Source organism: Syngnathus scovelli, chromosome 6 (genome assembly GCF_024217435.2).
Source record: "Syngnathus scovelli strain Florida chromosome 6, RoL_Ssco_1.2, whole genome shotgun sequence".
NCBI lineage: Eukaryota > Metazoa > Chordata > Actinopteri > Syngnathiformes > Syngnathidae > Syngnathus > Syngnathus scovelli.
The window spans coordinates 7,996,469-8,023,602 of NC_090852.1; the positions used below are offsets into that span (position 1 = coordinate 7,996,469).

A 27,134-nucleotide genomic window follows, 5' to 3' on the forward strand; every position below is an offset into this window, starting at 1 on the left:
CACTGGTAAGAGCAGGAGAAAATTTGCTATTTTGCTTTTTAGCCAACCTAAGCATCATGTTTACGTTCTTACGCAAGCATACTGATGAAAAGTCTCCCAACAAATTAATTTGCACAGTAGCGTAAGAGCATACATTTTCATGGCCTACAAGTGTTTTATATGCATATTTACTGTAGTTAAAAGTTTACAATAACAAGGTCAGTCCATAGATGGCCGCTTTCTAATGCACAGATGTTAGAGGCAACTTGAACAAGTGAATCAAAACAGCAGAGCCGATCGAGCCACATAAATAATCTCTCAGATTGATTGACGTATGCTTGGATATTGTTGCCTATGCAGTCCTACTGGGAGGTCTAAATGTTAAAATTGTGGCATATAGAGACACAATCTTTTATTTACAGTCTTTTGAGCAAATTGTGTGCATTCTTTTAATAATAGCCATCCATTTGATTTACCGTAATTGCCGGACTATAAAACGCACCGGATTATAAACCGCACCAGCTAAAATTCAGGGATATTTCAGTTTTTTTCTTACATAAGCCTCACCGGACTACAAGACGCACATGCACACGAGTTTTTTACAAAGAAAGACAGTACATAGAAAGCCTTTTTAACGTTTTAATAACATACTTGAACATGTCTTTCTAAACATTGCCTGTGACGCAGCAGTAGTACCGCAGCAACGCGGAAGTGTGCACGCGAGTTATTAGCAAAGAAAGACTGGGCACAGAATTTTTTTTTAAAGCTTTAATAACATACCTTAACATTTCTTTCCAAACCCTGCCTGCAACGCGGCAGTAATACCGCAGCAACACGGAAGTAACACAGCAAAGTCACTGAGACGCGGCGGTAACACAGCAGCAACACAGCGGCAACACGGTAGCACAGCACTAACAGGGCTGGTTAAAAAAAAACATACCAGTAAAAGTAAAAAAAGAGCCGTCTTCATCTTCCTCCTGTGCACTGAAACCATCGAAGTCTTCCTCCTTAGTGTCCGATTGGAATAGCGTTAGATATCCTTCGCCTCACACTTTCTCAGTCTCTCTTTCGTCGTCGGTTTTATGCATTTCTTCAAGTGTGAAGAGGTTCTGTTCATGCTAATCTTATTCATGCACGAAGCGCTAAATTACATTAAACAAGCGAGCGACACGTATAGCTTAAAAGCGGCATCATATGCATTTCTTTTGTCCCCCATAATGATGGTTTGTGTTTAAAAGCTTCCTGTCTTTGTGTGAATGCGTGTGTGTGCGTGATGCGCGAAATGTAAACACAAACTAGCACGTCTTCTTCGGCGCATTATCTCTTCTTCGTCTGTCTCGCTCTTGCTTCCTGCTAGAGCGCCCCCTGGAGACCGGAGGCTGTAAAAATCCATAAGTACGCCACGCCGCCGTTTAAGGTTCAAAGTAACCTTCTGAACAAAATGCATTAAACGTTCACATTCATTACAACTTGTTTTTGGTGAGCAAAATGTCAGAACAATTGAATTTAAATGCTGATTGATTGGGTTTTAATACAATGCAGATGCTCCAAACAGCGCCACTGCTTTGTGTAATCTCTGAGTGACATGGCAGAGTAAGAGAAAGGGTTTAGAGCACAGGTGTCAAACTCAAGGCCCGGGGGCCAGATACGGCCCGCCACATCATTTTATGTGGCCCGCGAAGACAAATTGTGCATCAAATTCGTGTGTCATTACTAGAATTGCAAATTGTCTTCACTTTTAATAATATCTTTTTTTAAAATATTTGACCAGTTTTTACTCGTCTGATTTGAAAACGAGTTATTTGTCAGTTTGTTTTGTAGCTTTTACTGTATATAATAGTGTTAAGAGTAAAAGTGATCAAGTCAAAACAAAAATCACGAAAAAAATCTTATATAAGCCGCACCTGTATAAGCCGCAGGGTCCAAAATTTTGAAAAAAAAATCGCGGCTTATAGTCCGGAAATTACGGTAGTTTTAAAACCCCAGTTCGACATTAATCACAATTGTCTAATTCTGAATAGTTAGTCACAGCAGTTGAATAAATATTATGAGTGATTACTTTGTCTCAATGTAATCATTCTTTGTTTTCTAAACATATTTATGACAACAAACTCAGGGCCAAGTGAGAGTAACTATAATTCAGGAATGTAATTTAACATGAAAAAAAAAACTCAGCAAGGTCTATCTTTCGATTTGAGCATAAGAATTCATTGAAATATCTCTTCATACGGCAAATAGTCTTTGCTGGTGTTTTGCTCAAGTAGCAAAGTGCAAATTGAGACGATACCTCATTTTGTAGCCCCTTCCTCTGCAATGATAACAAGATTGTGCAACTATGCAAACACCCAAATGGAATCACGGAGGAATGATGTGCTTAACTCTTTGCCCTCATCAAGTAAAACAAATCATTCTGTCGCATTCCAAGAAACTCATTTAAGTATATGTCGAACATGAGCCATCTTTTGCTACCGGTACCGACCGCAAGCAGTCACGGAGGTGCTGAATAAGACTACGTGTGTTCGATCGCCCAGACAACCAAAAGGGCCCGCGTTGACCCGTTGCTCAAACAAAAACAGCCGACCTCTTCATTTGTGATCCGACCTTATCTCAGCTGGTTCCCTTGTGCCAAGGCGCTCCAGAAATGAATGACACGAGCGCATGGAAAGCAATTGAACCAGTGCAAAGGCGCTTTTGACATAGGCTGCAGTGCTAATGACGTTCCCTCAAGCACAGAGGAAATATGGAATGAGGAACACTAATGACTTTTACTTCTCTAGCCACTCACAAGCCTGCAGACAGCTTGTTAAATATCACAGTGGAGGCAAACACCATACGAAATGTCTGGCAATTAAAGGCTAGGCTCTTAATAAATAAAAATCCAAAACTGTCCATTACTTGTTTGAAGGAAACATCTACATTAACAATTTTATAGCTTTTTAGTTGTAAATATACATTCATAAAAGGTGGCTATTTTACTTCCCAAACGGCACACCTTTGGGGTACAAAAGAACATCATGTCCTGTATGATGCAGCGGACTTTTTAAGCTACCCATCTCCCAAACTAATATCTGTCACTGCTAACGGCAGAAGGTGGGGTAGTTGGCTTTATTAGAATACCTTCCTGTGAGAATCCCCCCATGATTAAGAAGATTACCTCGCCCCAGCAACAAAGATGCAGTGTGTGAAGACAAGATAGCACGTGTATTGTGCAACTGTCATTAAACCTTTATTTGCGCTGAAAGTAATTTCAGCCATGAAATAATGTTTACAATTATTGCCACACATATATAATATTTGTTTTTTATTTTTTTCAAAAGAAGGAATTTGGTCGAGGGCCTCAATAAAAAGAGAAGAACATTATTTTCTTTTGGACGCATTTTCTGTTAAAATGGAAGCGGAAAAAATCCATTCAGCAAGAAACATGAAGATACGCTTGATTGTCTTTGGTGATGAGACAGAGCTTGCCTTGAGTTTGCCGGGGCCTGAGGATTACCCAGATGACCATAAGACGAATACATATGACAGTAAGAAAGGAAAGGTTCTTTTGCTGTGAGGGGGCTGCACTCCTCGACTACAATGTCATTGCGACAGCTGCCTTGGTATAATTATAGTCTTTTTGTAATGGGCTTGAGCAATTTTGTTAATTCACATCCGCGGTGCTATTTGAACCAGTTTTTGGGGATGGAAGTCCAAGCAAAAGTGGTACTTAAGTCACAAAGGTCACATTGGCTGTGCTCTGAGGTGTTGAGTGTCTCCACCCGTCACTTCAGCCCACCCACCAATGCAGCCATCGCGGAAATGACAGTGGTGACTTTGCCTCTGGCTTTGCTTTGCTCTCCGCTTGGTTGTCACCTTTTTCCCTCTCGTTTTTGTGATCCAGATTATTTTTTGTCCCCTTTATCCAGTTTCTATTATACTTTGTGATTGACCATCCCTGTTATCCTCCTATGGCAAGGTCTACAACGGAATGTCCAAACTTATTCCTCCGAGGGCCACACACAGCAATATCAAACACTAAAATGGCCATGTTGACATTCTTAATTTATCAAACAGGCTAAAACATCATGTATTTACACTCCCGTTCAAAAGTTTAGGGTCACTTTATGTGGTAACCAATTATTCTGGCTACAAACGTCTGGTTTTTGATGCAATATCTACATAGGTGATATTGCATTAAAAAACAGACATCCATTCCATTATGTTTGCAAATTGTGTTAGAAGGCTAATGGATGATTAGAAAACGCTTGAAAACCCTTGTGCAATTATGTTACTTTTCATGAAAAACACTACATTGTCTGGGCGACCCCAAACTTTTGTACGGTAGTGTATATCCTGCTCTGAAATTAAGAGACTACTGCAAAATTAGAGAGCTTTGTGAGCAAGAGTGCCAGGATGAGTCAGCCGTACTAAATCCTGTTTTGTTCATATAAAAGCCACATCGGACTATAAACTGCAAGTGTTTTAATGCTTTAATAATTAATTTAATGTAAGAGAATATGCACAATTTATACAATATCATCAAAATAATGAAAAGTCCATAGATTAGCCGCGCTGGACTGTAAATCGCAGGCTTCAAAGCTTGTTCAACAAGTAGCAGTTTATAGTCTGGAAAATACGGCATATGGATTGGATGTTATAAATGGCTCACGGGCAGGACTTTATGGAGTCCTGGTCATGTTAGAAGTGCTCTAGATGAATACACATGGATAAGTTCCAATCAATATTTCAAACACACCCTGTATTAACATGATGTATAGTATCACTTTTGGTAGATGAGGGATGCTTGCTTGCAGGTCATCTCACATGGAGATCAATAAACACAAGCGAATAAATGGAATGTATTATTTTGCCATGTACTGTAATTCCCATGCGATCGCGTCAGGGGATCGCCATGACATCATAGACAACTGCCGTCAAGGGTCGGGCTTGCGTTCTCCATCAAATAACATGCAATCAAAAAGGAAATGCAATAGCTTTTCTATTAGTTGGGTAGCATTATAGCATGGTTTGAATACGCTATGGGAGTACTTCTCTTCCTTGTCCAACATGTTTAAAATACAGCGAGCATAATTTATTATGGTCATAACAGCTTAGCCTTATTATAGTTTTTTATTTTTATTTATTTATTCATTTATTTTTATAAATGAATCACAGTTCACACAATAATTTAGGTAGGATTTCGCACAAAATGTCCAAACACTTGATTTACTATAACAAAAAATATTTTGCCTTAGGTAATTTGTGTTTTCATGATTGAACTTTATGAAATTATTCTACCCTGAGTTCAGCTGCTTTGTCATTATTGCAAAATACTACAGAGGGTTTTTGAAGCAGTGTACTTCACACTACTTGACTATAACCAGCAGAAGTTCCATTGACTCTCAATCTTCTGTCATCATGCACTTATTCCTGGCTAAATTCCTCTGCACAATATAACACTGGAATTGAAATACAAGTTTAAAAAAATCAAAGAGAGGGATTCAACCAGTCCATTAATATATTACAAAAAATGAACTGACAAATTGTGCCGCAAACCCTGTAGTGGGGGGGACACTCGTTGATTCCAGCAGGGCATCTATGCAATTAAAGCAAAAAACAATATCAGCCTTGACTTGTAAATATGATTTCTCGTTTACTCTCGCTGATATCACAAGTTGTACAAATGTTAACTTTTCTATTATGTTCATCACAAATTCATTTATTCCAAATATCTGGAGTGGTTAAATCTCATGTGGCTCCATTATAATCAACGTGAGTGCCATTGGTTGTCAATGTGTGGATGGAGGGCCAACTCTCAGCCACAACCTGCTGTTTAGATGCAAGAACTCATTAGCATCCACGTGGTTGGCCTTGCCGATAGAAGATGACACAGTTGGACATTGATTGAAAATGTGCAATTTACGTGCCGCTGAGGTATTGAACAAGTTCTCTCTGTTATAAACACACACTTTTGTCTGCGGTTTCAAGCGAACACCATGTTTCTCTTTCACCAAAATGGCCTCCAGAGAATGCTTGTGACAGGGCTAAGTTGAAGGTTGGAACCAGCTGCTGATGGCTCTGGCAGACACTGTGCCTGTTGTGATACCAATGTGACATTAGACAGATGTTGATCCAAATATAGAAATACTACAATGGTACTAATTAAGAGTGGGAAACATTTCACTCTAGAAGCTTAATGAATACTAACTATTTACAAAAGTTAGGGAGACTGGGCTTTCAGATCAATTTGTAGATCTTAAAATGCACCCTAACTTCATCCATCCATCCATCCATCCATCCATCCATCCATCCATCCATCCATCCATCCATCCATCCATCCATCCATCCATCCATCCATCCATCCATCCATCCATCCATCCATCCATCCATCCATCCATCCATCCATCCATCCATCCACCCAGTCACCCACCCACCCATCCATCCATCCATCCATCCATCCATCCATCCATCCATCCATCCATCCATCCATCCATCCATCCATCCATCCATCCATCCATCCATCCATCCATCCATCTTCTTTCGCTTATCCGGGGTCGGGTTGCGGGGGCAGCAGCTTCAGGAGGGACTCCCAGACTTCCCTCTCCCCAGCCACTTCATCCAGCTCATCCCGGGGGATCCCAAGACGTTCCCAGGCCAGCTGAGAGACATAGTCTCTCCAGCGCGTTCTGGGTCGTCCCCGGGGTCTCCTACCGGCGGGACATGCCCGGAACACCTCCCCAGGGAGGCGTCCAGGAGGCATCCTGATGAGATGCCCGAGCCACCTCATCTGGCTCCTCTCAACGTGGAGGAGTAGCGACTCTACTCCGAGTCTCTCCCGGATGACCGAGCTTCTCACCCTATCTCTAAGGGAGAGCCCGGACATCCTGCGGAGAAAACTCATTTCGGCCGCTTGTATCCGGGATCTCGTTGTTTCGGTCACGACCCATAGCTCGTGACCATAGGTGGAGGGTAGGAGCGTAAATCGACCGGTAAATCGAGAGCTTTGCCTTTTGGCTCAGCTCTCTCTTTACCACGACGGACCGGTACAGAGTCCGCATTACTGCCGACGCTGCACCGATCCGCCTGTCGATCTCGCGCTCCATCCTCCCCTCACTCGTGAACAAGAGCTCAAGATACTTAAACTCCTCCACTTAGGGCAGGACCTCATCCCCAATCCGGAGAGGGCATTCCACCCTTTTCCGATTGAGGACCATGGACTCGGATTTGGAGGTGCTGACCCTCATCCCGACCGCTTCACACTCGGCTGCGAACCGCTCCAGTGAGAGCTGGAGATCACGGCCTGAAGAAGCCAACAGCACCACGTCGTCTGCAAAAAGCAGAGACGCAATGCTGAAGTCCCCAAACCGGACCCCCTCAACGCCTCGGCTTCGCCTAGAAATTTTGTTCATAAAAATTATGAACAGAATCGGTGACAAAGGGCAGCCTTGGCGGAGTCCAACCCTCACTGGGAAGGAATCCGACTTACTGTCGGAAATGCGGACCAAACTCTGGCATTGGTGATACAGGGACCGAACCGCCCTTATCAGTTGGCTCGGCACCCTGTACTCCCGAAGCACCCTCCACAGAACCTCCCGAGGGACACAGTCGAACGCCTTCTCCAAGTCCACAAAACACGTGGACTGGTTGGACGAACTCCCATGCACCCTCGAGGATCCTGCTGAGGGTGTAGAGTTAGGGTGTAGAGTTAGGGTGCACCCTAACTTTTACAGGTGAACTTACTGTATTTTCCGCACTATAAGGCGCATCGGATTATAAGGCACACCTTCAATGAATGGCCCATTTTAAAACTTTGCCCATATATAAATCCATATATTTGGACACGCCTGCTGTAGTGGCTCAATATTGGTCCATATATAAGGCGCACCGGATTATAAGGCACACTGTCGGCTTTTGAGAAAATTGGAGGTTTTAGGTGCGCCTTATAGTGCGGAAAATATGGTATTTGAACCTTCTCCAAACTTTTGAATGCACGTTTCCCACTTTTTGGATTTTCAGCACTTTCCGTATAACATGCAAGAGCTGAATGGCAAAATTTACAAGTTTTTAATCCATGAAAATTTTCGTGGATGTCAGTGACGCTTGCAATTTGGATGCTGTCACGTCTTGTCCCCAGCCGTTCCACTATGTGTCGGTTGTCTTGGTTTCTGTTTGTGTGCTCGCCCCTCCCCTCCTGTGTGCCCATGATCAGTTTGATTATACCTACCTGCCTCTTGTTACCTGTTGTGTATATAAGTCCTGTCTGCCCCTCACCCCTCGTTGGATCATTGTTGTTTTGTTGTCGTGTCGTCCTCATGTCCTTTTGGTTCCTGTCGGTTTCAAGTATGTTTTGGTTGGGAAGTCATGTCAGTTTACCGAGTCTGTATTTTGAGTTCCGCCAATAAACCCTGGTCCAAGCTGCACTTGGTCGCCATTTCCATCCGTTCGTGACAGAATGATCCAACCATCACAGCGACCAGCGCTTGGACCTTCCTCCATCGGCTCCCGCTGCGACGCCCGATCCACGTCCGTCGTCCGAGCATGTTCCAGCGCCATGGGCTTCGCAGCCGCCATCGGATCTTGCTCCAGCGACGCCGGACTCAGGGCCGCCATCGGAGTTCCTCCCGGCACCATCGCCTCCGCGACCGTCATCGGACTTCACTGCCGCGACGCCGGACCCGCGGCCGCTATCGGAATGCCTCCCGGCGCCATCCCAGCGTTGCAGGACCTGCGGGCGTCGCCAGATTTCAAGCCAGCTGCGCCGGACCCGCGATCGTCCCTGGCCCCACTCCTACTGCTGTGGCGCGTGGTGGCTCATGCTGCTGCCACAGCTCCGCCTTCCGATTGCCGCTGATTGCGGTCTGGACTTTCAAATGCCGCCGATTGCGGCGCTGACTTTCGTATGCCGCTGATTGCGGTTCTGTTTCCCCGAGTCGCCGCAGAGTGCGGTTGTGTTTCCCCGAGTTTCCGCCGATTGCGGTTCTGTCCTCGAGTTTCCGCCGATTGTGGTTCTGCTCCTGAGTTGCTGCCCGAGTGCGGTTTTGTCCCTCAAGTTGCCGCCCGAGTGATTTTCTGTTCCCCAAGTTGCCGCCCGAGTGCGGTTCTGTTCCCCAAGTTGCCGCCCGAGTGCAGTTCTGTTCCCCAAGTTGCCGCCCGAGTGCGGTTCTGTTCCCCAAGTTGCCGCCCGAGTGCGGTTCTGTCCCCTGAGTTGCTGCCGATTGCGGTTCAGGTCCCCGGTGTGCCGCGATTGTGGCCCTTGGGCCCCTGAACGCCGCCGAGTGCAGTTCTGTCCCCCAAGTTGCTGCCGATTGCGGTTCAGGTCCCTAGTGTGTGCCGCAATTGTGGCCCTGGGCCCCTGAACGCTGCCGAGTGCAGTTCTGTCCCTCAAGTTGCTGCCGATTGCGGTTCAGGTCCCCCAGTGTATGCTGCGATTGTGGTCCTGGGTCCCTGAACGCCGCCGAGTGCAGTTCTGTCCCCTGAGTTGCCGCCGAGCACGGTTCATGTCCCCGAGTTGCCGCCGAGCGCGGTTCATGTCCCCGAGTTGCCGCAGAGCGCGGTTCATGTCCCTAGAGTTGCCGCCGAGCGTGGTTAGGACTTTGCCATGGCCAGTGAGGTCGCTTGAACCGGTGCGCTTACCTCCCCGCCCCCCTTTCGCCACGTGGGGGTTTCTGTCTTTTTGGGACGTCGGGAGCCGTCGCTTGTGGGGGTGGTTCTGTCACGTCTTGTCCCCAGCCGTTCCACTATGTGTCGGTTGTCTTGGTTTCTGTCTGTGTGCTCGCCCCTCCCCTCCTGTGTGCCCATGATCAGTTTGATTATTCCCACCTGCCTCTTGTTACCTGTTGTATATATAAGTCCTGTCTGTCCCTCACCCCTCGTTGGATCATTGTTGTTTTGTTGTCGTGTCGTCTTCATGTCCTTTTGGTTCCTGTCGGTTTCAAGTATGTTTTGGTTGGGAAGTCATGTCAGTTTACCGAGTCTGTATTTTGAGTTCCGCCAATAAACCCTGGTCCAAGCTGCACTTGGTCGCCATTTCCATCCGTTTGTGACAGATACATCTCTGTTGCAACCTGCTGATGACACGCAGCTTCGATCCATGAATGGACCAAAATATTTGGCGGTTGATTAGAATTGGTATTTTAACAGTCACCTTCATCATGATAATCGATCGATACAGTTCCTCCACGTGTCATCGGCAGGTTGCAACGGACTTGAAGAGTCTCCGAGAGGTGAGAATTGGATGTCCTTGACTGTTACTGTTGGTCTTACCTGCATCATTCACTTACCAAGAAAAATAAGTGATCCTAAAAAGAACAGATTGGAGCATTTGAGAATCCTTTAGCTACTATTGCATTTAGTGCTGGTAAATTCTTGTTTAATTTTAAATACTCTCTGATTATGTTACCACACTGTGCCCAATGTAAAACCAAACAGGATAATAAAAACAACAACCAATGAACCTAAAGCTAAACTAGTCATTACACCTTACAAACGATTGCAAAGATGCTCATCTCAGGTGGAAAAAAAAAGGTAAAGTTTGACTACACTATGTTCTGGGACACAGCAATCACGCAGCGGGTGACGGTGCGGTACAGCCAGTCAGCCAGCCTCTAATGGAAATGAGCAAAATTCAGCCGTCATGCATAAAGGCACTCCATCACACACATACCAAAGCAGACAAACATATTGCTGTGCCACATTGCGCTGTTACATATTGGAGAAGATGACAGGATGGAGTGGATAACTGCAGTCTGTGAAGCACAAGATGGTGTGCGGTTGCCGTGCAACTTGAGCCAAATGTGAGCAAACAATATGTCATCTTTCGTGTAGTGCAAGCAAGTTCAACACTGATCACGATTCAGCCATTGGGCAATATAAAGTGAGAAAACTGAGAATCTCATTACTTCTTTTCTGGCCTTTCAGTTAAATTTGTGGGTGAGGGAAATGCTATGTGTCTGTTGTTATGTAGATGCAGGTCGGTGATATTAGTGAAGCTTGGCTGTTTGTCAGATAGTAGTGGGGTACCTGGACTTTTGAGTGCACCAACTTTAGAATTTTCCAAGCTGTTATCTGTTATCTGGCGTCTCGTGCGGTTTTTTTGAATGTCGAATTTTTTTGGGGCCAATTTAGTCATAGATCAAACTTGTAATGGAACAGAACTCAACCTGAGTCCACAGCTACCCAGCAAGTTGGTTAACAACCCTATGAGTCAGGAAAACAGCCCCTTTTTTAGTTTTGCAGGGAAACTGGACATGCACATTTCAAATTGATGGGAGTCCCAAAACACCTCATTGTTAATGGGGAATGTGATGAACACAGATAATCTGTCTGGGGAGCATATAAATGGAGATCTTAGTTGCACTACCCACAAAATAATCTTGCCTTTGTTTCCTTTCAGTTCTGAATGTTTATGTAAAAAAACAACAACATCCTTCTAACACTCTTCAGAACTAAATTTCCAATCCCCATTTCTATTAGGTCCTATTGTCAACTTAGTCACCAGCCAGAGAGAACAAACATGCAAAAAAATTGCATTATATTTTCACGTTTTTTAAGGACAAAAAAATATATTTGTCGTGCCATTGAGAGGAGCTAAGACGAAGAGCCGAACACCAAGACTTAAATGTTCAGTGACAGAGTCCACAAAATTTGCTGAAATACACCGTATGATAATGTTTTAAACATCTAAGTTTTATTTGAGATTCCAGTATATTCCACAAGTGCCCTTTGTGAAAAGATCAACTTATTTCCATACAAACTGCACAGAGGGTTTCAACTCATTATCGGTTGCAGTGAATATGTTCTGTACTCAACAATGACAACTTTATTCATATTCAAGTCCACAATTCAAAACGCTAACAATTGCAATTTGACAACCAATTCTCCAATCTCACTTTATGCCCAAATTGCCCGCTCGGCTCGGGGGTGATTAGCTTGCCGTGCAATAGCACTTTATGTGCTAGTCTTTGTGTGAAACAGAGAGGGGACTCGTCCTCACGGAGTCGCCGTGCCCCTTCCTCGATTGAAACTATGAAAAAAGAAAAAAAAAACGGATTGCATTCGGGTGGTTTCCCAGACCTCATTAGGTTACACATCAAAATTCGGGCCAAGATTCTCTCAGGCTATGGCCACCATACGCAATTATAACGGCTGCTGTCGGTGAGAGGATACACAAGGTTCCCTTGCAAAACAAATAGTCTGAGGGAACTGTGAGAGGTTTTTTTTTGTGTGTAGGTCACAGTGTCTTTTATGAAGTATTGTCTGCCGCTCTGCTTGTGTCCACTCAGTATTCCCAATGGTGATAGTTGCTAAGTGACAGTTTATTTAGACAGCAAGGTCAAAGAATAGTAAAACCTGTTTTGTTTTGACTTTCCTAAGGCCTCAGAAAGGACTTGTAATGTTACATTTTGCAAATTTTGATTGTCTGATTGAATTCTAAGTAACTATGCCTTTTTAGAAATAAATGGAAGTTCCTCATGTGTACTGTATTGTATGTGCTGGTTATAGTCATACAGGCTGTGGTAATCTGGAAACGTGAATCATGCTCTAATGATCTTGATTTAATGATCCTGTCACAATTTAATAAGAAAATCAACATTCTCGAGCCACAGCAAAGTGTTGAAACAGCTTCACTCTGAGCTTAATCAAAATTCATCTCATTGTATACAAATAATGAAGCATCCTTCAAATGAATGTCACCGATTCATGATTCCTGCAATACTAGTAATTTCTCCTGCTTGTTGATAGTTGAAGCATGAGCCATCAAACAATGCACCGTAAATCCTTCATTATCTCAGGCTCATTTTCCATTTGAGTTTGATGGTTTTTAATTGTTATCCATGAACCCCCCCCTCCCCGCAACTTTGAGACAGGCATAGGTGAAAACAGGAAATGGCGCAGTTGAGCACGAGTGGGAAAAGAGGAAATTAAGAAAGAACGAGTGTCAATTGTGGTGCAGTGAAAGTGGTTTTGGCAGGAAACCGAAGTTACCATAGCGACGAGAGAAACCTCTGCAGCAAACAAGAGGCGAGAGAAGGGGGGGGGGGGGGGGCAGTGTGGACCTTGAGGTTTTGTGTCCCTCTGTGTTCTCGTGTTGTGCTGAGACATGTTCTGTGCAAGTGTAAAATGACTTTAAATGTTGTGGTTTGGTGTTTTTCACCTACTCCGGGTTCTTTAGAGGAGAGAAGTCAGGTTAATCAAAGCACTATTAAGCTCATCAGTGCTTTGCGTCAATGGATGAGAGCCCCAGTTGAAAGGATATGAAACGGCACAACATTAATTTACATGAAGGTGCTGTGTGTTATTTCGACAGTGATTGTAGCTTCCGATGCCCCGAACTGGAAGAGGATTTTTTGTTTTTTTGGAATCAGCTGTGCGTGAGGCATATGATATACTGTATGCAATGGCTGCATAGAATTTAACATATATAAATAGATTTTTTTTTTTTTTTTATTCTAATGTGACTTTACTGATGATATCGCCATTAACTATAATTTTAATGGTCAAGTCAAGTTCATATGTAGAGCCATGAATCACAAAAGTCTCAAAGGACTTCACAAGCCGACTGATTATAAATATTAGCAACGCTGTAAATCCCCAACCCAGTAGATTGTAAATTCTTGTAAACCGAGGATAAGGATAACCTAATTTTTCATGGCTAAACGCTTCGGGTAATTGGTCACATGGTGTTTCCCCTTTCGTTTCCCTTAACTGGATAGTTGTTAGGATAAACACATCCAACAGTTTTTCCGTACAGAGGGAGTTATCAATTGACACATATCCTATTTTAAGGCGACGTTCAAAGTCAAAGCAAGAAGAGCAAAAGTATCTCATTAAAAAATACTAAAAGATTGTACGCTAACAACAAACATATTTACAAACCAAAGACGAATCCGTAGGTATAAAATAATCTGTCCCGACCACGACATAAAACATATATCTTGCTATTTGGAACGCTAACCAGATTGCTTCCACCACATACATAACAAAAATAAAAATAAACATTGCAAGTGTAGTGAGCAAGTTGAGCAACAACTAAGTATGAGCTTTATTTTGGTTTACCGTCTGCTATTGTCATTTATCTACAAGTTTAACACCACTATTAAGATCAGTTCCCAGACAAATGAGCCGGTGAGAAACTTAACAAGCGGGTTTGTCAACAGTGTTTTAACGGGCTTTAATGGACAAATGGGAGTCATTGATCTCTGCCTAGTTATCCACACATATTCCCCCGCTGAAGTCTTTCTCGCTTATCCCCTTGTGAAGTCGGCATGCAACAACGTTCCTTGGCAGTCGCCATCACTCTTTGCATGATCTGGGATGTTTTGGCACCTGACCGAATCTGGTGGGCATTGTAGTGTGTGCCGGGCTTTGTGCTGCATCATCTGGTCCCATGTGGAAAAGAGATTAACAATTTTGCAGCCCCCCCCAACACCACCACCACACACAATAATTGGCATTTCTCTCCACTACTCTCTTCCTAAGCGTTTGTCACCATCGCAACAAGTCAAACAAAATCCCACAGAGGAGACACACACATCTCCTCACAAAACTGTGTGAGTATTTGAACATGGTTTAGAAGTCAAACTTTTGACGCTCATGCAAACACTGAGATGTCCCTCAAATTTACATCTTGCCAGCTGGTATTCATTGTACGTCTCAAACAAACAATCTGGGTACATCATTTCGAAAAAAAAAACCCAACCTAAAATTGATCAGAAAAAAAATTCATTTTTGTCTCCAAGGTTACAGGCAGACACTCTCTTTTCTCGTCTTCCCACGGGAGTAAATCAACACTGTTATTTCCCATAGGCTGAAACAGAACCTCTTCATTCTGACACTGTCCACTTTTCTTGATCTTTTGTCATTACACTGATGTCATCTGGATGATGCAAGCAATACAAATACTATAGTGCTCTTCAATGGAAATGACCTTGAATCCTAAGCACGCATGTATGTTGTAGCTGTGCACGATTAATCTTGAAAATTTACATCTGCAAAAAAAAAAAAATCTAAATCAAAACACAGACACTCGTACACTGTGAGACTGAGAACATAAGTTTCTGTGTGCTGTCGGTTAACGTTAGCTTCTCTTTCATTAGCAAGCGTTTGTTTTTATGTCAATTAACAAAGCAAGGGTTTAGCTGAATGAGGCCAATGAGGACACGCAGTATTTACCCTGCTGGTTGAAAGCTCTGAACAAAACGTTCATTTGCCCACAAAAGCACATTTCCATGAAATGAGCCCTTTTTTTTCTTCCACATTGAAGATTTGATACATATTGGGAAAGGCGGGACACTGTGACACAAACGTAAAACCACTAACACAAGCGCAGGATTCAACAAAAGAAAATTTGAAGATTTACAGCTTCATTCAAATTGGATTAATTTTGGTTTTACCCTTGAATAAAATAATGCTAGTGTAAAAAAAACATTTTTTCTAGAGTTTCTTGAAACATGCCACCTACTTTTTAGGCACACACAAACAATACCGAAAGTGTATACAATACAAAACAAAAACTTTATGAAAACGCACAACTCGCGTTATGTTTTGTCACCTCCGTCACCATAAGTTATAATAATAGATGTAATCACAGTGGTCTTTTTGCGGCTGATGATGAGTGCACTCCATTTTCATTTTCGGCATCATCATCATTATCTATTTTCCCTAATCTACCTCATAGTGATACGTACATTCTGAAGATATTTAACCCACTCAAAAAAGGATCCTGACAAAATCCTGTGCCTGCTTTTGGTGTCAAAGTTAATCTCCATTGGCTTCACTCCCTCCCGTGAGCTATGATCACCTTTTGCCATCTAACAAAAGAGGCATAATTATTTGAAATTACCCCCAGTTAAAATTCTTGTCAGGTAGGACTCTTGAGGGGTTCCTGCTCTTCTTTATTGGCTTGGGGAGCACCGTTGTCATTTCCATGATGCCCTTTAACATGAGATTATAGGTTAAGTGCAATCTGTATCTGTAGGGAAACACAGCAAATAGAGCGGCTGGTGTGGTGGTGAAGGTGGATGTTGTCAACATACAGTGGAAACTCTAAACTTGACCACAGACTATTGAGTGATTTTTAATTAATCCGAGGGTTGCATGTTGTCCTGAACTTTTTCTACATGCTTGCATGAAATTCTTTATGGCAGACCAGAGACTGAAACCGGTCGAGTTTGATCGCAGGTGTTCCAGTTTTGGGTCACGGTGGTTTGTTTTTCCGCCTCTGTTCGATTGCTGTTTCTGTGTTATGCATGACTGGACCATGAGCTCCACAGTTCCACTTATCTATGTTGCTACCGCCCAGTAAACACACATGCGTACACACAAAACAAAGTCGTCCAATTTATTAACACCACCAGCTGTTTCAACCACCAAACTGGTTGCTATTGGCAACTCTGCAGTGTACATGAGACACAAAGAAACTGTAATATTTAATCAGATAGGTTATGAGAGATGTAATTACTTGGAAAATAATTTGTTTTTTCAACTAGTTATTTCTATTAAACTAACAGAGAGGTTGAAATCATCGCAACATTGAGGTTAGTTGCTTGTCACATTAGTTTGCTTGTCACAAATTAATAAACCTGAAATTCCTGACAATGCTGCTCAGCAAGCTGTTTGGCCAAAATGTTCCCTCCTGTGGTCTTAGTTTCGTAAACCTTTATTAACTACAGGGAGTCCACCCACGTTTTATCACGTTGAAACTACGGTGACAGTGAATAAGGCTATAAATCTGCATTCAAGCTGTTTTGTCAATTGATCTCTAGTGATTTTCCAGTTCGGTCAAATTCAGCACCATTGTGCGGTGTGCGGTGGGTCTTAGTCACCGCAGTGGCTTGAAAGCTACTACTAAATAAAGATGAAGTGAGGTGACGTCATGGTCATTTGAACATTGACATTCTCCCCAGCGTGCAATGATTCGCGACTTTATGTTGGTGGTGAACAAGCCATTTGTGTGCTCTCTCTCTGGGTGTCATTTATCGGCTTGTGTGTTCAATCCAGCACTGTACACACATTCCAGCCTGGCAGCATGGATGTGGGAACAGTTGGATTAACAGAGGAGGACACTGGGGTTTGTCTAAAGCCAGGAGATGTGATTGCATTATGCGTGCCACTCTGTCCAAATCTGCTGTTCTTTTGCTTTGGACATTACTCCGTTCACCATTTAATGTCAATAAAATAAAATAAAATAAAATAAAATAAAATAAAATAAAATAAAATAAAATAAAATAAAATAAAATAAAATAAAATAAAATAAAATAAAATAAAAGCCACCCATCTCATTCAACCTCTTAACTTCACCCATGGTCGTCTTAATTCTTGATCGTTGGATCAAGCGTGTCATGAAAATGTTATTATTGTTATTGTTTTTTTTTTATAAACAATTCAGCTGCTTTAAGTGCATTTTGGTTGTTCTATTCGCTCTGCTCTGATTAGTCTTATATTAAATGTAATTTGTCTCCTTTCTCATAACCAAATAAGTGATGAGGGGCATAACACTTCTTAATCTTGCTTACTGTCTAACTGGAGAAGCAAACCTTCGCCTCACACACATTACTGGTAATGTCAAACAGTTTCTTTGTGCGTGGGTATACTGAATTTCTCCTTCTCACTTGTGAGCATTACTAATGGCTATAATATCTGTAATGAACAACTGAATATTTTGTGGTAAAATCTCTGACTTATTTTTCCCTTGACATTTTCAGTGTGTACCTCACTTACATGTAAATTGCTTTGCGAAGAAAAGACTTCCTAATGTTTTTAGTTTGTTTTTCTGCCCTGTGTTCAGTGTGTCTTGTTTCTATTGTATTCTAATTCTTCCTGTTTCTATTGAGCCCTCATAAAATTATCCTTGTCCTTACTCATTCGGTTCAAGTGCAGTCACTCTCCAACCGTATACAGGTACTGGCTGCTCGATAGCAATTATTCTATTTCATTTATATGCAATGATGGGATCACTCTATGATTTTGTTAGGTTGATGCAGATGTCCTTGCATTAGTGTGTCTGTATAATTAAATATTTAGCGGAAAGGCATCTCATTAAGTATACTTAAGAACATATAATGTGCACATAAGTGTTCAAATGCTGTGATTTTTTTAAAATACAAACAAATGACACCAAGACAAATAAATAGCATGACCCCCCCCCCCCCAAAAAAAAAATAAAAATAAAATATAGACAAAATAAACAACGAAGCTCGTGGTGGCCTAAACATTTTACAGTCATATGAAGAAGGAAATTCAATTGAAACGACTTAATTCAGAGAACGCAGCAGAAGGCAGCGGCCTCTTAAGACACCAAACAACAAGAAGAAAAGAAAAGGGCTGGATAGGAAAAGTCCAAGGATATGAAAAACAAGCAGACACTTTAGCCTAAAACTAAATAGCCAGGAAGTAATTTGTATCCAGTAGCCCTTATCTTAAATAAGAGTCCAAACAGCGAGCTCTGGCCTTTCTGAAAGGGCTTTCCAAAGCATGCTGGGAAACAGTCCAGCCAAAGTCTTGAGAGATGGCGACACAGAGGATGAACTGAATGGGAGGGGGGTCCGTCTGCCAAGGCGACACAGAGGACGACATCAATCCTCATCTGTTTGCGTTAGTGCTCCCTTCGGCCTGAACGCACGTGAACGTCGCTTTGCCACATCACACAGCCGCTGATGAGGCAAGCGTTGCCAAGATGGCAGCCACGCACAGGTCTCTATGAAAGCCCTCTCAGTGCTCAGCAGTTCAAATCCAGTTAGCAAGCATTGAACACTGAGCATTTCAATCTTTTTCACTAACAGTGAACCCTCCCACATAACCGTGGTTCATCGTTTGCGCCACTGCTATAAATCTTTTCACCATGATGATGACACCTTTTAAAAAGAATCAGAAGGTCAAGCAGTCATTAACAGCATCTGGTCAGTAGTCAACCATCTGTGTGTTGTCTGATTAGTGAGGCATTTCAGGCCGAGGGCACAAAAAACTTTACTGATTGACTGTAATTGTTTTATTATTCCGCATAGTATAACTCACCTCATATTTACCTGATTGCACTGTACCTACTGCTCAGTATTCTTTTTACTTTGCACTTTACTGCTTTTTGCACTTCTGGTTGGATGTCAAAGTTCTTTTCGCTGTACTGTACTTGTGCTGTACATTGACAATACATTTGAATCTAATCTAATCTAATCTAATCTAACCTAATCTAATTGTTAAAAATTTGACATCCAGTATAGCCCCACTTCAATGCAAGTGATTGGAACAATGTGGGTCCCAACATTCCAAGACGCTGGTCAACTTCATATCCTGGGTCAAGCTCCAAGAATTACGCACTCTGGTGATTTTAGTTGGAAAACAAACAAACTAGTCGACTCAAGCGATTTTTGCAATTTTGAAAGTTAGTTTGCTAACATTGTTTGCTATTTTATGCTCAATCTGTCGTGGTGCTCACTCAATGTTCTAGTGAAAGGTAATTACAAAACATGCCACATGAGCAGCACTCATTGTCAATTGTAGGAGGTACAACATAATTAAGCAAAAAAGCAGCAAAGGTACCAAATTCAAGTAACCCAAACCCAAGTTCCCCAAGGTCACTCATGCTTGGCACACATTTTGGGTTTGTGTATACAGATATTAGTATCATTACTCTTGCTATCCCACTTTGTTATTTCAATGTCATGGACACTAAAAATAAATGTATTCAGCCCTGTAAACACACTCACACACGCATGGTTGCACACCAGCGCCAGTGTACGCCGACACACACTTTAGCAAGAGCCATGATTTTCGATTTCCGTAGTGTCAGAGTTAATTTTTCATAAAGAAAAGCCTTGAAAGTGAAGTAGGATCTTTTTTCTTCACTCTCCTGGAAACACTTTGCACTCATTTTCCCCTCCAGCACTCATCTTGATACAGTCCAATGCACTAAGAGGTTTTTTTTTTTTTTTTTTGCAGGCTTGTACATTAGAGTAATACTAACTGAAAATCGGAAAGACGTGACCAGTGATGAATGTACAAGTTTCACATCACTCTATTACCATGACCAAATTTAGCATGATTAGTATTATGACAATATTACTGAAAGAAAAAAAACACACGATTTGAAAACATTGCATGTTTTAATTTGAATCGGAAATATTTGCCAACATTTGCAACCCTAAGATATTTTTTACTAAAAAAATTAAATAGCAACAAGGGTTAAGATATTTTCATTTTTAAATTTGCCCTATAAATACTTGCGCAATACGGTTTTTACCATGCTTTGTAAATTATAGCTATGATGTTTCCCCAAATTTTTCAATTTCTCCTGAACCTGCTACTCTTTTCATAAAATATTACAAAATATAATACTATATTACATAATTGTATTATTAAATTATTATGGAGAAAACCTGATGTGCTAGCAAGAGAATAAAAATGAGGTGCAAATCAGTGCAAAAATCCAATCCGGAAAAGTGTAGGTACTTGAATTTCCGATCAAAGCATTCAGTAATAATTTGTTGACCAGTGTTATATTCTTATTGCATGATTGCTAGATTTGAAGTTGGTGTTAAAGTATTTAAGGACTTTTCATCAACCCAAGAAATTTATTGAGGGTTTATCCTCTTCTGATTAAACTGAAACACACTTAATCTGAACAAAAGAAATTTTAAACTTATTCCTTAGCACCTGTTCTCACTCTCAAAGTGTGAAGAGATGGGAGAATATTATACAACATCCTTTTGAGGAAATGAAAAAAAAAACTCTTTTACACATCTCCAAATAAAAGGCACAGTATGCTCACTCCCAATTACATTTTTACTGAAAAACTGACTCATTACACATTGTGTATTTAAAGACCAAAATGTTCAACCAAACTACAGGGTATAATTTCTCCAAACAGTCTTGTATCCAAATGCTTGGATCTAAAATGGAACGCCAATGACGATCTAGCAAAAAATTAGCATAGACATTATGTTAATAAACCTTCAAACAACTTTTACTCAGACACAAGTGGTTGCTCTAAATCAGCAATAAATCTATTTAGAATTAGCACACATTTATAATGTTATATGCATTTTTACTGGTGATGCTCAACGCATTGCATTGTTGGTGTTTCGAACACAAACAGTTCATCAACATATTAACGACATCCGTTACAGCTGTGACTAACTCCATCTGGAATGATACAGTATTATAATGAGCTTTACAAACATCAATGTAATTAAGCGAAACATTATTATAACAGTGTCAAAATGATAGCCAGATGTCAGAGGGTTTCTGAACATATTGGCGCGTCCTGTCACAGGGTGCCAAAGCTGATTAAGAAAATAATGCATTCCACATCATTACTTCTCCCTCAGCTCAGTACAGTGTTACATGTACGACAGTTTCTCGCGTCTTTACGGTGGGGTCAAGGTTTTAACGTTCTAAGCCAGTCGCTTTCAGATGCCAGCAGCTTTGAGAAAGAATCTCACGAGCCTCGTCCGAGTTTTTGCGGGATTTTATTAGCGCTTGTAAACTGACAGGTGGATGTCTTTACTGCTCAATTACTCCTGAATTTGCCAAAATACGACTTTAAACCGCACTGTTTGTATTATACTATACTTGAGAGCTTCCCTGATGGTACAACTCAAATCAAAATTCTCTATTGAAATGAACTGAAATGACATTAATCCATCCTTACAGTATGTAAGCATTATTTCATTTATTTATTTCCACTTTATATTTGCTTAAATTGATATAATCCAGCTATGGGTAATTATGTACTATATTTTTGGTGGGCCAGTTTTTGCAGCTCAAAATTGCGAGGATTCACTGTATACAGTAAGGCACCGAGTACCTTTCGTGTTTGCTAGTTCCCCCAGTGGGCTCCAGTTCACATTTGCCATTCTCTGTGTGCAGTCCTTGTTATCGTATTCCTATGGAAGCTATTAGCATTTGACGTCCACACAGACACACTCACACACAGACCAAAGTGTGCTGCAGCATGGTGGATCAAGTGGCTCACTCAGCATTCATCTCCTCTTCATTTTACTTGTGACTCTCCCAAGCCTGAGACACAAGATGGAAACTCAATCTTACGTTTTTTTTTTTTTTTTTTTTTGATAAAGCATTGGAAGATACTTTCTGGATAGAAAGTTGCTTTGCTCATTTGTGTGGAAGCGGGATGCTACTTGACATCTGTCAGTGCACATATGATGGACACGAGCGCAGCCAGGCTGCAGAAGCTTTGCCGGAAAAATCAACCACAGCCTGTAAGGATTCCGTGCCACTGACAATCATCAGTCAACATTACCTTGAATAAGATGGATAGCTAGATTAGCTGAGTGGTGATGGTCTCCCTGAAACTGTGGTAGATTAAATGGTCTATTTGCTGCCTTTGGCCTGCTGTTATGGTGCAAGTAAAATTGTAAAGTGTATTAAAGGAGATGCGAATGGTTAATTTGATCTTATATTGAAAGTTAAGCAGGGCCAGACCTGGGAACTGGAAATTCCAACCTCATATACTTTAAATAACGAGGGGTAGAGAAGGAAATCGCTCTATTAGAAATAAAAAGGCAAAGGTAATTCTATTGGCACCATGAAGCAAAAATCATTAGTATTTGCATGGGCAATTACGGGAGACATATGGGGTCTTCAAGTATTTTGCTAATAAGCCAAGTGTGGTTATCAATTTCAAGGATGTATAACATCTTTGTTTTCGAAGATCTCTGGATTTGGGGGAGGCGTTAAGGTTATTGTACAATGAAAGTGACAGTTTCATGGACAAGCCATGACAGGTTTTAGTTTTCCGAGTTCTCTATTTTTTTTTTTTGTGAAAGCAAAAGTGAGTACCTGGAAAAATGTTGGTGGTTATGTGTAGGTCTATACTGAGTAACAACAAATTAATTTACATGGTCAATCCATGATTATCTGAAATGAAAATGATATTGCAACATCCCGAATATTCCTCACATATTTTGAGCAATCTCTGGTCACTGAAGATAGCATAAGATGGGCCCCATTCAAAAGAGGCCTCCCACTGTGTAGTGTTAATGCTGCCGGTCAAGTGGGGGGCAGTGACATGTTGAACCGCATTCAAGCTGAGGTTCAAGAGTTCATACTTGGCGGTTTATATCTCCTGCTATAATATCAATCAGGCACTACCAGGAAAATCTACATTGTGGTGACATGGCTCAAATACAATCAATCAAAGCTTCGATGTGATACAGTCGCCTAATAACATTATTTTAATCTATTTATAGTCTTGTGGCGCGTGTCAGCAATGAGGCCAGCCTGTGATCCTATTACGTCTTTACCTCTCATGGTAGGAGAGGCGTTAACCTTCTCAAAGGCTACACTCTGACACTACAAATAACCAGATGAGCTTTTCCTACTCATTGACGACCCGTTCATCCATTCAGATTGAAGCACGGTACGTGTTGCAATTCTTGGTGTAGACATGCACAGTTGCGAGATAGATGGTAGATGATGTCCTTAAGGTGGCATACTCGACTTTTGTGTAGCTGACTTGAGATTTAAGACTTGCTGTGTTTGTTGTTGTAAACAACCACCAGAAGAACCAGAGGTGACAGTATGTTCAAGTCATAAAAAGTATTTCCCAAGTTACTCTGGTTACAAGAGGTTCAAATGTAAGTAAGTCACATTTACAAATCGCTGGCGTAGTGCCGAAACCTCTTCAGTCACATTTTGCTGAATTTCATATTTTTCCAAAAATGTTTCCTTTTGGTCAGTCCACACGTGTTATTTTCTCAAATTATAGACGAAGCTGAAGTGTGGAAAATGGCGTAGTGTATTTTACGATGCATTGTTAATGATTGACTCAGTATAAGCACGTATCATTAAAGCTATCTGTACCTTAATTAGTTACATATACTAGCACATTCACAATCCAGTCTCTATATTGTCTATTATTATGATTATTATTATGATGAATCTTGCCAGTTCGCCAGTCCCACACAAAGGACAACCTTTCTTAAAAAAAATTAAAAAATAAAATAAAGACACTTTCTTGAGAATGCTATCAACTGGCAAGACCTTTTGAGACATGTTGTCAATTCCAGTCCCCTGAATAACAAAGTCAAAGTAAAGTTAAACCTTGCACAAGATTTAGCCAAGCCTAAAATTCTTAACCCAAGTCAAGTCATGTGACTCAAGTCCCCATCTCTGACTGAACTTCCTGGTTGTTTGACATATTTACCCGCACCTTGGTTAGTTAAATCTCTGGCAGAGTGTCCCAGTATTGAATCGCTGGTGGGAATAGTAAATGTCAATATATCTTGGATAATCAGACTTGTGTGATTGAGACTCTTTTTAGATTGATTTCATGTAATGGGTAAGACTGGACTTTGTTCATGACAGTTCCAGCTGTACCTTTTGAAACAAATTGCAGGCAATTACTTCCTGCTTTTGCTTCGTGTTCGCAATTTCCAAACATAAGATTCCAAACAAATAAATACAATAATACAAGCTTCTCGTTGTGTTCTCCATACTCATGCCAAATAAGCAAGTGAGCTTCCTGGCATCATTGATCGTGACCCATACACAAACTCCTCAAGTGAACTTGATTGCCAGCTGCGCTCTTCGTCATCCGTGCATGAATGAGCAGGAACTGCTACGTTTTACGGCGCTGCTGAAAGGCAAAACGTGCATTTAGGGATGAGCATAAAATCTCATAAAAGTTGCCATTTGCTAGTTAAGGCATGACAGGTGCAAGCGGTCGGCTGCCTTCACTGTGCGTGATGAGGCTCGTCACCCGAGGAAGCGCCACTTATAGCTCTTCATAAGCGAGATGCAACCATGCAAATCAGGTGTGATGGGTCATTGATACGTGGGACAATCGCTAAGACCTTTGATAGTAGCATGCAACATGCTCACGCCAGTCACACTTTGATTTTAATGAGAGAGCAAAAATATACTCTGATTGTGGGTGATGCCTTGACTTTTTAGTCGTCACTAGACAGTCTTGCATACCCCACGAGAGAAAAAAAAGCACGAAAACAGCCAAAGAAAATTTTGGCATTCATCCTTTAAACGCTGAGTGAAAGTCTGCTGACTGGCTAACTGCCATGAAGTTGGTCTGCTTCCAAATTCTAGAGGTCTTTAAATGTTATGGTGCGCTGTATCTATATATATTTTTTAAACATCAATCCATCTTTTATATAGCACTCCAACCATATTGACTAAAAATAATTGGACAATATATCTATTGACATGATGCCAGGTGATGATATGAGGGTAACAAAGCCACAAGTGCTATTTCCACCCAAAGCATTTTCAAGTGTGGAGAGACGCATGGAGAGGATGGATAACACTTCCTTTTATTTTAATAGTCTGTCTCTGCCGGATATACAGGCACGGTTCCAAGTTTAAAATGAGAAAGTGCGAGCTTGTGTAGATACCCAGTTGGAAATGGCTCAGACATGTGTGCATGCTGCTTCCTGCTTGATATCATCACTTGCCATTCACTCCATTTTTCAAAACCAGTGCAAGCATCCGTTGAAGCATACAGTAAACTGAAACAGAGTAATAATGTCAGAGCCCATGAAATGTAAGTGTACCACTCGTAGGGGCCCTCATCTTGTCTTGTGGCTTGGCATCCTAGTCAACGCTTTACATACTAGCAATGCTGAGATTAGCCTTAATAAGAAGAATAGTCAATGAAAACCCATTATAATGTAAAATGACACATTCATTAGTTTAATCTGTCATTAACTGGTGACCTGTCCATCCTCTAACTCCAATTTTATTTCTGGCATTTTGGAGGTGAGTGCATGCAGGTGGAAGTTTGTCACATGTTGAAATATATTGAATTTAGGCAAGCAAGAGATGAGCAAATGACATGTTCCTTTCGGGATCCTGATTGTGACCTGGGAGTACATTGCCCTCTTAAAGTAAATGGAACAGTGAGGAAAATTATTTTTCATTGAAGACTGAAAACAAAAGGTTAATCTGAGACAAGAGATCAATACTTACAGTATATTTTTACTTACACATGTGTCGACAGCTAAAGTAAAGGGATTGGCTTTGCCATAATGATACTTTTGCGGGGAGTGTGAGTTCAAAATCAATAAAACAATATAAATTTCCCATAGGATTAATATAAAACATGCTTTAAAAAAATGCTGTTTGACTTCATTATATTGAACAAAACATGGCCAGTTTTCAGAAAATGGATGATTGATTTTTTTTCCGACAGTGTTTTTGTTCTTGTTCTTCTACTTGAACATGACGTTGATTACTAAGGTCTATAAGCAACCCTCACAACCAAATGAATGACATAAATAAGATGTGTTTGGTTTAGATGGCTAAATGTGCAAAGAATATTACATTTTAACAAGGACATATCTAGAGTAGTTGTTGGGGATAAGGGAAAAGTTATTGTTGGCTCACAGTATTGACATTGTTGAGGGAGAAATGAGCGGAGATGCCTGGCTGACTTATTATTACTGACTCTGTACAAGGCACCTATGGGAACCACTGTGTGTATTGGTTCAGCTTGATTTGCATTCATTTCCTATCTTTGGGCCACGTTTTCAAAGAGAAAGCTGTTTGTTTTTAGCTTCAAGAATCTTTAAACAATATTAGGACTTTCTTTTGTGGGGTTCGTAATGTATTTTGTCTATATAGTCTTAAAAATGCGGACAAGATGGTGTTAAGGCACTCTTGAAATCATTGTTTATCATTATTCCAACAAGCAAATATTGCTTCTTGGGGGGCTGCAAAATGCCTGAACAAAATGCAAGGGACATGTCCCTGATGAACACAATTCCCCAAAGTTAAATCAGGAGTGCTCTCTGGAAAGCCCAAGACAAAGTACAGCCAGGGTGAGTGGGTGTCTCGTCTTGTCTTGATCTGTTTACGTTTTTGTATCGGCATTGGCTTTAGATGCTGTACTCGGAAGAGATATCAAAGTTTTTATTTGTGTCATAAACTTCCCTCGTGAAAAATATGATGGTGGCAGCAGGTTGTTGTGGATAAGCGCATGTGGCTCACAGTTGAGAAGTTCTAGTCTTGGATCTCTTTGTGTAGTTTGCATGCGCTTGGGTGGGTTGTCCCAAGTACGCCGGCTGCCTCCCTTCATTCAAAAATGTGTATTTTATATTGTGATTTGCTGGTGAACAGCCCAGCTCAGTAAGGACTCACCCTATAGAAAAGGGGAGTATGGAAGATGCAATGGCCATTAATCTAAATGGGTTGCATAAGCAGATGGGAGG

General features: G+C 41.3%; 1 protein-coding gene across 15 annotated transcripts in view; it reads left to right on the plus strand.

The window, feature by feature from the left end:
- Positions 1-23,200: 23,200 nt before the first annotated feature.
- shank3a (SH3 and multiple ankyrin repeat domains 3a) overlaps positions 23,201-27,134 on the plus strand; it is a 105,013-nt gene continuing 101,079 nt past the window's right edge. For all 15 annotated transcript variants that reach the window (XR_011086960.1, XM_068651031.1, XM_068651032.1 and 12 more), the window contains exon 1: positions 23,201-23,332. The gene's annotated coding sequence lies outside the window, so the exon portion shown is untranslated. The remainder of the gene's footprint in view (positions 23,333-27,134) is intronic.